Source organism: Lactuca saligna, chromosome 1, assembly GCF_052625555.1.
Source record: "Lactuca saligna cultivar CGN05327 chromosome 1, ASM5262555v1, whole genome shotgun sequence".
Taxonomy (NCBI): domain Eukaryota; kingdom Viridiplantae; phylum Streptophyta; class Magnoliopsida; order Asterales; family Asteraceae; genus Lactuca; species Lactuca saligna.
Window position 1 is genome coordinate 133,773,568 of NC_136417.1, and position 10,246 is coordinate 133,783,813.

The window sequence follows — 10,246 nt, forward strand, 5'->3', positions numbered from 1 at the left end:
AGGAAGTGAAATACTATATTTCATGAACTGAATTTGGACCCCGAGGCCTGGTGAAGTCAAGAACCTAGTTTTAAAAAAAAGATCATAAGTCGAGATATTCGATACATCGAGGGATCTGACAAGGTGAATCCCGACCTTAAGACGTTTTGGTGGTGGTCCAACATGAACGCAGAGATTGCCATGTATGTCGATAGATGATTGACTTGTGCCAAATTCAAAGCACAACACCAAAAGCCATCAGGATTACTACAACAACCATCGATTCTAGAATGGAAATGGGAACAAAATGTCAGGGACTTCATAACGAAGTTGCTGAAGACTTCAAGCGGTTATGACACCACTTGGATAGTGGTCGATCATCTAACAAAGTATGCTTATTTTCTAGTCATTGAAGAAATTGACAAGATGGAGAAACTCGCTAGGATCTACATCAAGTAAGTAGTCAGGCTGCACGAAGTACCAACATTTATTATCTTAGGAACGAGATAGCAGATTTGCTTTCAGGTTTTGGCAATCATTGCAGATATATCTAGGAACCAAATCAGAAGTGAGTACTGCATATCATCCTCAAATAGATGGACATAGTGAAAAGATGATACAAACTCTGGAAGTCATTCTCCATGCTTGTGCAATAGACTTCGGTATGGCATAGGATATTCATTTACCGCTAGTCGAGTCTTCATACCACAATAGTTATCACACCAGCATACAAGCTCCCCCATTAAAGGCCTTGTATAGATGCAAATGTTGTTTTTTCCCATGCTAGGCAAAAGATAGAGATATCCAACTAGCTAGAAATCATGTTGGAGATACTTTATGTATTGTCCCCAAGGTCACACAGGAAATCACGCAAAAGATCTTTCAGATAAAGGAAAGGTTAAAGGCCACACACCTATAGTAAAAGTCCAAGGAACTCTCGTAGAGGACCGAAGTTAGTTGGGAACGTGAAGACTACATGAAACACAAGTACCTACAATAGTTTGAACAATGCTCTCGCTAGTAGTAGCACAAAATAATAGTAGGAAAGAAATAATTTCGGGACGAAATTCCTTTAACGGGCAGGTAATGTGACATCCCAAAATTTAGGCCTAAATTTGTAAATAGTCAGTTCTTCTCGAACCACCTTGTAGTGAATCTACGACATAATACCTCAATGATTTTAAGTATAAATGAGGACATGTTACTCATAAGTGCCTTCGGGATACCTCAAAACGCTCGAAAAGTTGACCATCATCCTCAAACAGAAAACCGTTTAGAAACCGACGACCCGATGCTTAAAAATCAAATTTTTGCATTTGACCTACACAAGGACTACATATTATAAAACTAGATGGAACATGTTCTCAGGATTCCGTGTAAAGAACGTCTAAAATAGATAGTGTATGAAAAAGTTATGCATGTTTTAAGTTTTAAACATGTAAACACCTGATTTAAGCTGATACCAGATATTGTGCAGCTCAGTTTAAAGTAGTTACACATCTCGTAAGTAAATTTTGAGCACGTTTCAAAAATTTGGCCTGAACCTAGTATATAATCTTACTATTTCGGTATTTTTATTTTGAACGAAAATCAGATTCTCGGAAACTGACGTATCGGAACCTGCTTGAAATGAAACTTCAAATGTTGTTTCATGGAGATCTGTACATCGGATTTAAAATTTGTTTGCGTTTTGTAATCATCACGACCCAACCATTCACCAGATATTTTTGAAATATTTGTGTGAGCTCCGCAACTGATATCACGTAAAATGAGAGAGTTTGTGAGTATGATAAATCAATGAGAGACAAAATAATAATAATAATAATAATTAAATAAAAAAAAATTATAAAAACTTGCATGCATGCGTGTAGCCTACACCATATTTGTGTGATCATGAATAGTCAACATCACCATTTCCCATTCCTAGCTATGACTTGTGACTGACCCTCCTGAGATTACATCTCTACTCCTGCTACCTTCCTTGTTCGTTGAGCTGCCACCAATGGACCACCAGGAAACATCACAATCCAACTTTTTCTCTTCCTGTTTCGATGACCAAGCCCCAACCTTATCAACCCTGTTACTCCTTCCTTACTCGTCACTCTCTCTCTCTACTTTGTCACTGGTACGAGGAAGAGAGCCACCATAACGGACTGTGTCAGCTCCTCCACCTCCCCCTATATATCATGACCCACCACCATCAAATACTTCGACACCGCTGCTTCCTTCCACCTGTTGCCTCCGTTCCAGCATCCACTTTCCATGATCGACCCACCTAAACACGTTTTATGCTCTTCTCCGATCAATTGCTCCCCTCCTTTCTCATCCTCTCGTCATTTCCGTTGAACAGAAGCAGAAACCGGACAGTAGGAGGCTGCCGGAGAAACCTCCTCTCTCGCTGAGGCTGTTGTGAATTCCGACCAAACCACCTCCAGTCACTACCACCTCACTTCTCCCCCTTCCTCTGGTAAATTATGTCCGGAACCGATGGGAGAACCAAGAGTGGCCAAAAACCACCACCCTTGACCACCTACTGTCACCGGGAACCACCAGAAGTCGCCGCCAGCATCCACCATCATGTTCCCTTGGGCTGCTAACGCAAGCTACGTCCTCCCATTACCACCGTTACTGTCGGACATAGCCTTCCCAACCCATCTCTCATCTCCAACTAGTAACTCGCCGGAAACAGAAACAAAAACGGAGCAGCAGAAGGCCACCGGAGCTGCCTCCTGCCACACAAGGCAGCCGCCCGTCACTATAGTCCAGCCACCACCATCGCCTTGCTGCCACTGTAAGCCATCGCCACCGTCACCATATTTATTTTGTTTCCTTTCATTCGTTTCCAACCATAAATCAAGAAATCTTGGTTTCGTTTGTTTTCTTCCTCCGTGTTCGTATTTTCCTTTGCACAAGAACGGGAACCAGGTGAAGAAGATTTTACTGTGCAAACTTAATTACATTTTATTTAAATGTAACCCTAGAAGATGATGACATATCCACTGTGGCCCCTCCACCCGAAAAACCCAGCAAACCAAGTCATGGAAGCTTAAATTAGGTTAAAATGTACCCATTTAGCCCCCTTGTTTTGAGAATAATTTAAAAAACCAGTCCCTGGAGTCTGATTTTGGCAAAATCACCCCCTTATACTCTATTTATTTTAATAAAGACCACTCCATACCTAATAATTAATACCAAAACTACCCTTTTGGTTTATTAGGTAATATAAATAAACCCGATGATTCGTTTTGAGGGCACGGGACGTCACGAAACGGCTTTCACGAAAAGTTTCACCCTCGAGCCTCGTTCACGCTTCAAGGGTGAGTGTTACAGCCCCTTTTTGTGTTTTATTATTTTTGGGGGGGAATACATGTGAAATATATATAAATATATTTTCCGGTTATGAAATATGTTTATAAACATGCTAAATATATATATCGGTTAAGGAATACGCATATAAAAAAAATATATCTAGTTTTAATACTTATTATTGTCAAAATAATGTATTATAAACCGATTTCTTTACAATATACATGCGTTTAAAAATATTTAGTCATGTGCATAACTTATTTTACTTACATCAAGCATGTACAAACATATTTATTAGTTATATATGTACAAATTATAACAATTATATCTTGGAAATCATTCATCCATGTGAGGAAACATTTTATCTATTTAAGCGTGTGACATACATTTTTACGGATTTATCGAACTTATTCAGCTTTTATAGTGAAACTGTACCATATAACCTCGTTAATGGCTTCTATAGTGAGACAGTATTCATTACCTAAGTTTAACCACTTAGTATTCCCATTTAACTATAACCGTTAATCCTCGGAGCGAGATACATATGTATAGATCTATACGGTTTGACACCCCCACCTGCGGTTGCTAGCTACAACCTCGACTGATCAATCGAAGCGGGTGAATATTTATCTTTGGTATAACTACGACGTCTAATGAAGCATTGTGCAGGGATTATAACTGGTCACATAGCTCGGTTATAGGACTCACTATAGGCATCAACCAGACTCTTTAACTAGAAACCACGGATTTGGTTTCTCTATGTATCAAGCATTTTAAGTATGGACTTACTTATGGTATAACTCTTTATCAAGCATTTTAAGTATGGATTTACTTATGGTTTAACTCTTTATCAAGCATTTTAAGTATGGGTTTACTTATGGTTTAACTCTTTATCAAGCATTTTAAGTATGGGTTTACTTATGGTTTAACTCTTTATCAAGCATTTTAAGTATGGGTTTACTTATGGTTTAACTCTTTATCAAGCATTTTAAGTATGGGTTTACTTATGGTTTAACTCTTTATCAAGCATTTTAAGTATGGGTTTACTTATGGTTTAACTCTTTATCAAGCATTTTAAGTATGAATTTACTTATGGTTTAACTCTTTACCAAGCATTTCAAGTATGGATTTATCTATGGTTTATCTATTTATCAAGCATTTAAAGTATTGATATACTTATGATTTATCTCTTTAACAAATATTTCAAGTATAGATATATTTGCGATTTAACTCTTTATCAAACATGGTTTTAACCACAAAAGAAATACTTTCTAGACTTATAAAGTATCATTACTGCGGTTAGCAGAAAACCTGTAACTCTCACCAACCTTTGTGTTGACCCTCAAATCACATGTATTCTCAGGAGATCAGTAAACCAGCGTTTAACGGAAGATTTGTTCATGGATTTTTGGGCAATCTAGTCTTATTTAGTTTTTGTTATGTCGACCTACTTGTTAAGGTGAATTTATGAACCTATTAATATATGTATGAAACTTGTATTTGAACTTTAAATTTGAATGTAACTGCTATGTTGTTATTGTTGTAACTTGTGATGTATATTCAATTTGCTTGGGATCCATGAACTCAGTCGCACAACCCAGCGTATTCCGGCGCCTCGGCCGGGGGTGTGACATACAACAGCTCAAAGGGTGGCATACCAATGCTCGAATGATGGCTGTTGTTGTTGGAGAACTCTGCCAAGGGTAAATACGCATCCCAACTACCCCCGAAATCCAACACACATGCTCGGAGCATGTCCTCAAGCATCTGAATCGTCCGCTCACTCTGACCGTCTGTCTGGGGATGATATGCGGTACTAAAATGCAGTTTAGTACCCAACTCCTCATGAAATTTCTTCCAGAATCTGGAAGTGAAACGCACATCACGGTCTGAAACAATCGAGATCGGCACCCCGTGCCGAGATACTACTTCCCTCACATACACCTCCGCCAATTTCTCTGTTGAAGAACTCTCACTGATGGTAAGGAAGTGAGCGCTCTTCATCAACCTGTCCACAATCACCCAAATTGCATCAACTCCTCTGGCAGTCCTCGGCAATTTGGTGATGAAATCCATTGTGATATGTTCCCACTTCCACTCGGGAACCTCCAATGGCTGCAACTTGCCATGCGGCCTCTGGTGCTCGGCCTTAACCCTACGGCAGGTCAAGCACCTCTCAACTGTAACAACTCGAAGTTTTCCATCGTCGAAAACTTGTTCTACCCGTGAGACTTCACCGTCAATCGATTCGTTTCGTTCTCGCTTCGGGTTAATTAATTAAATTTATATGTTATTATAATTTAATGAGTGTTCAAATCCCTTAGGAACTCATGAAATTAATCCAAAAGTGTTCATTTCAAAAAGTTAGAAACATACCCGCCGGGTGACGGTAACTTAATCGGGTGCGACCTAAAGCCCCGTTTAAAGCCGGTATCGGGTAGAATTCCACCGCATCCAAGTTTTGGGAACTATATAAACGTGTTTTAGCATCCATTTGAAGCTTTTTCCTTCTCTTTCTACTCTCTCTCTAACCTCTCTCCTAAAATCCAAGATTTAGGGTCCAAAACTCAATTTTAAGGCCTCAAATCCTTAAGGTAACTTTCTAACCTCATTGTATGGCCTATTTGACTTCCAAATTCGAGATTAAATCATGAAATGGGACATGACATATGAGTTTACGGCCCAGGAAGGTGTCTAGGCCGTAAACACCGAAATGAAGGGTTTTGAGCCCTTAAACCCCTCCTTGACAAGTTTGGGACTTCGATATGGCTAAATGGCTTCAAGATATGGACCCTAAGAAATTAAAACATGATCTTTGTGAAGTTTGAAGGAGTTTACGGCCAAGGATCATTCTTGGGTTGTAAACTCATTAAACTAGGGTTTTCATGCCCTTAAACCCTTCCAAATCACTCATATGTCTTAGTTATGAATTATAGAACATAGATCTTTGCATTTGGACACTTGAAACAAGATTTTTGGGAGACTTACATGAGTTTATGGCCAAGGCTTGTGCTTGGGCCGTAAACTCCATGAAACATGGTGCAAATCCAATTCTAGGGTGTTTGAAAGCCATCCAACACCACCAAAAGCCTTGGAATAAATCAAAGGACCAACCAAAAATAGTTTTAAGGCTTTACAAACATCAAAACCCCACATTTGAGAGTTTACGGCCATAGAACATGTCTCATGGCCGTAAACTCATAAAAAGGTGTCAAATGGTGCCTTAAACTCATTTCTAGACTTGTGGGAATTTTTAGAATCACATGTGATTGATTTTAACACCTTAAAAACACTAAATCTTGGAGATTTGAGAGTTTACGGCCAAAGACCCCATGCCTAGGCTGTAAACTCCCTTATGTATTGTAAATGATCTTTTTAATTCAATCCAATCCTTAAGAAAAATTAATCCAAGCATTTCCAAATGTCCATATCCACTTATGACCCAAAATTTGCACCATAAACCACCCACCATGAGTTTACGGCCGTAAACTCATGGGGAATGGGTGTTTTGGACCAAAAACTCTTGTATGAGTTTATTCATGGGGAGTAAACTCAAGTTCCAAGTCCCTCGCTTCAATTCCCGTCCTTAAACGCCACCCGGGTCCCTCCAAACACTTGTATTGGAGTGTTTTCGTGACTTGAAGCAATTGTCCCTATCCAACAATCAATCTAAGTCCTAATTAGATACAAATGTGTATCTTTACATTATACTTAGGAACCTCGTGTGTTTGCAAGCCCCGGACCAACACTTAGCATCCGAATTCGCCACATTTCTCGTCCGGTGAGTTCATACCCCTACCCTTTTTCAACTGTTTTCACTGTTTTTAGGGGGGAATACAAGCAAAAGTACAAGGAAAACTTGTACTCAAACTTATTGTTTTCAGTTTAATCGTTTTCATTCTGTATGTTCTAATATCAATAACTGTGTTTATCAAATAGTTCGAATTACGAATTTAGCTTTCAAACGAATCATAGATATCTCGATGAAATGCTCTAATCTAAACTATGTTTCATAATCTACGAATAACTTACTAATTTCCAACGGTAACTAATTACGAAAACGAAAACGAATACGAAGCTATAACTAGGAATAGAACGAATACGAAACTATAACTAGAAAATAGAACGAATAACACATCTTTAACTAGAAACAGAATGGATAACGAAACTATAACTAGGAACAGAACGAATACGAATACGACTGCGAATACGAATACGACTGTGAATACGAATACGAATACAAATAGTATTAGGAGTAGGATTAGGGATAGGAATGCGACTACGAATACGAATACGAATACGACTGCGAATACGAATACAAATATGAATAGTATTAGGAGTAGGATTAGGGATAGGAATGCGACTACGAATACGAATACGAATATGACTACGAATACAAATACGAATACAAAAATTAATAGGATTAGGAATAGAGAAACGAATACAGTAACGAATACGAATACGAGGACGAATAAGTACACGAATATGTTTAAGAATAAGAATACTGAATATAACCGTAACCAGTAAAGACACACACACAGTCAGGGAAACATGGGGTTTTCCTGGGGAAAACAAAACATTACCTAATCACGTATACATCTTTTACATCTTTAACATCGTTCACATTAGAAACCAACATGCAGGAAAGCATGGGGCTTTCCTGGGTAACACTTATATAACTAGAAAGAGTAACAAACTGAATAACATTACATATTTCACAATTAGTAATGTACAATTAGGAAAGTATGGGACTTTCCTGGGTTCATAGTTAAACATAACCAGAATCGTGTAACCTAACAATCAATTAACCTTATCTCTTAAGAAAATATGGGATTTTCTTGGATAACAAGTTTTCGATAAACTAAAGGAAACTCGTACTTTTTCGCAAAGCAAACATCTTATGAACTCACCAGCTTTATGCTGATTTTCAAACTGCTTGTATTCTCAGGTCCACATTAGACAGGTACCTAGCAAATCTTTTGGAGAAGACGGAGCGTACAGAAGACTCGTCTCTACTTTTGTTCATATATATTATGTATTACAAATGTACAACTTTACTTTTGAACAAATGTAAACTTTGATATGTAATGTAATGCTTGTTTACTTTGCTTACTATGTACATTGGATTTGATACTCAACTTGGAGTCAACCTCGGAGACGTTTCCGCCTTTGGTTTTCGGGGTGTGACATCAACAAACCATGCGACGTCCCTCTTCATACAAGGCCACCAATACTCCTTTCTCAAATCCAAATACATCTTCGTAGCCCCGGGATGAATCGAGATTTTCGATCGATGCGCTTCCTCCATCAAAATAGTACGCGTACCGCCCACAAACGGTACCCAAATCCTACCCTGAAAGGTCATCAGCCCTCTACCATCCGTAACGAATCCTGATACCAAACCAACAACCCGTTCCCTCTTTTGCATCTTAGGTTGCATAGCCTCGGCCTGTGCCCCACGAATGGCATCCAATACCGGAGTCATCACGGTCAATCTCAAACATGCATCCCGCAGTGGAGTGCTCTCCGCCCTGCGGCTCAACGCATTGGCTACCACATTAGCCTTGCTTGGGTGGTACCGGATCTCACAATCATAATCCTTGACCAAATCCAACCACCTTCTCTGTCGCATATTTAGGTTGGGCTGATCCATCAGGTACCTCAAACTCTTATGGTCCGTGTAAATCGTACACCGAACCCTATACAAGTAGTGACGCCAAATCTTGAGGGCAAACACTACTGCCCCCAACTCAAGATCATGGGTGGGATATCTCGTCTCATGAGGCTTCAGCTGCCTCGATGCATATGCTATCACATGTCCTCTCTGCATCAGCACTGCTCCCAGCCCCAAAATCGATGCATCACAATATACCACAAAGTCCTCCATCCCTTATGGGAGAGCCAATACCGGGGCTTCGCACAACCTTTGGCGAAGTGTCTCGAAGGAGGCCTGCTACTCGGGACCCCATGAAAAAGCAACACCCTTCCGGGTCAATCTGGTGAGTGGCACTGCGATCTTGGAGAAATCCTTGATAAATCTCCGATAATACCCTACCAACCCAAGAGACGAGATAAATCTCCGATAATCTCAGAGGGTGACTTCGGCACCTCCCAACTCATCACTGCCTCAACCTTGGCTGGATCGACCATTATCCCTTCCTGGTTAACAAGATGTCCTAAGAACTGGACCTCCCGCAACCAGAAATCACACTTGGAGAACTTTGCATAAAGCTTCTCCGATCTCAGAACCCCAAGGACCTCCCTCAAATGCTCCTCATGCTGCTCCCTAGATCTCAAATATATCAGAATGTCGTCGATAAATACAATCACCGACCGATCCAACATCGGCCTACATATTCGGTTCATGAGATCCATGAACACAGTCGGGGCATTGGTGAGCCCAAAAGGCATCACCACAAACTCATAATGCCCATAACGCGTCCTGAACGCTGTCTTTTGGAAGTCCTCATCCCGCACTCTCACCTGATGATATCCAGACCTCAAATCGATCTTGGAGAACCACGATGCTCCCTGCAAATGATCGAACAAATCGTCGATCCTCGGTAATGGGTAACGGTTCTTGACCGTCAGCTTGTTCAACTCCCGGTAATCAATGCACATCCGGTGTGAACCATCCTTCTACTTGACAAACAGGATAGGCGCTCCCCACGACGAGCTGCTCGGCCGAATAAACCCCTTACCCAGCAGCTCCTGAAGCTGCGAGGATAACTCTTGCATCTCTGGAGGTGCAAGATGATAAGGCACCTTAGCGATAGGCGCGGCCCCCGGAACCAAGTCGATACTGAACTCCACTTGCCTCACAGGAGGCACACCTGGCAACTCCTCGGGAAAAACATCTGGAAACTCACGCACCACCGGAACCTCCTCAACTGAACTCGGCCTCTCGGGAGCCACCCGCGTATCCATCACATACGCCACAAAACCCTTACATCCCTGCTGT

General features: G+C 40.6%; 1 long non-coding RNA gene across 1 annotated transcript; it reads left to right on the forward strand.

Annotated features, from left to right (window-relative positions):
- Positions 1 to 2,081: 2,081 nt before the first annotated feature.
- On the forward strand, positions 2,082 to 8,294 carry LOC145000877 (uncharacterized). Its single transcript, XR_013661401.1, has 3 exons — positions 2,082 to 2,770; positions 3,197 to 3,296; positions 8,234 to 8,294. It is a non-coding gene; the product is annotated as an uncharacterized LOC145000877 (long non-coding RNA).
- Positions 8,295 to 10,246: the final 1,952 nt, after the last annotated feature.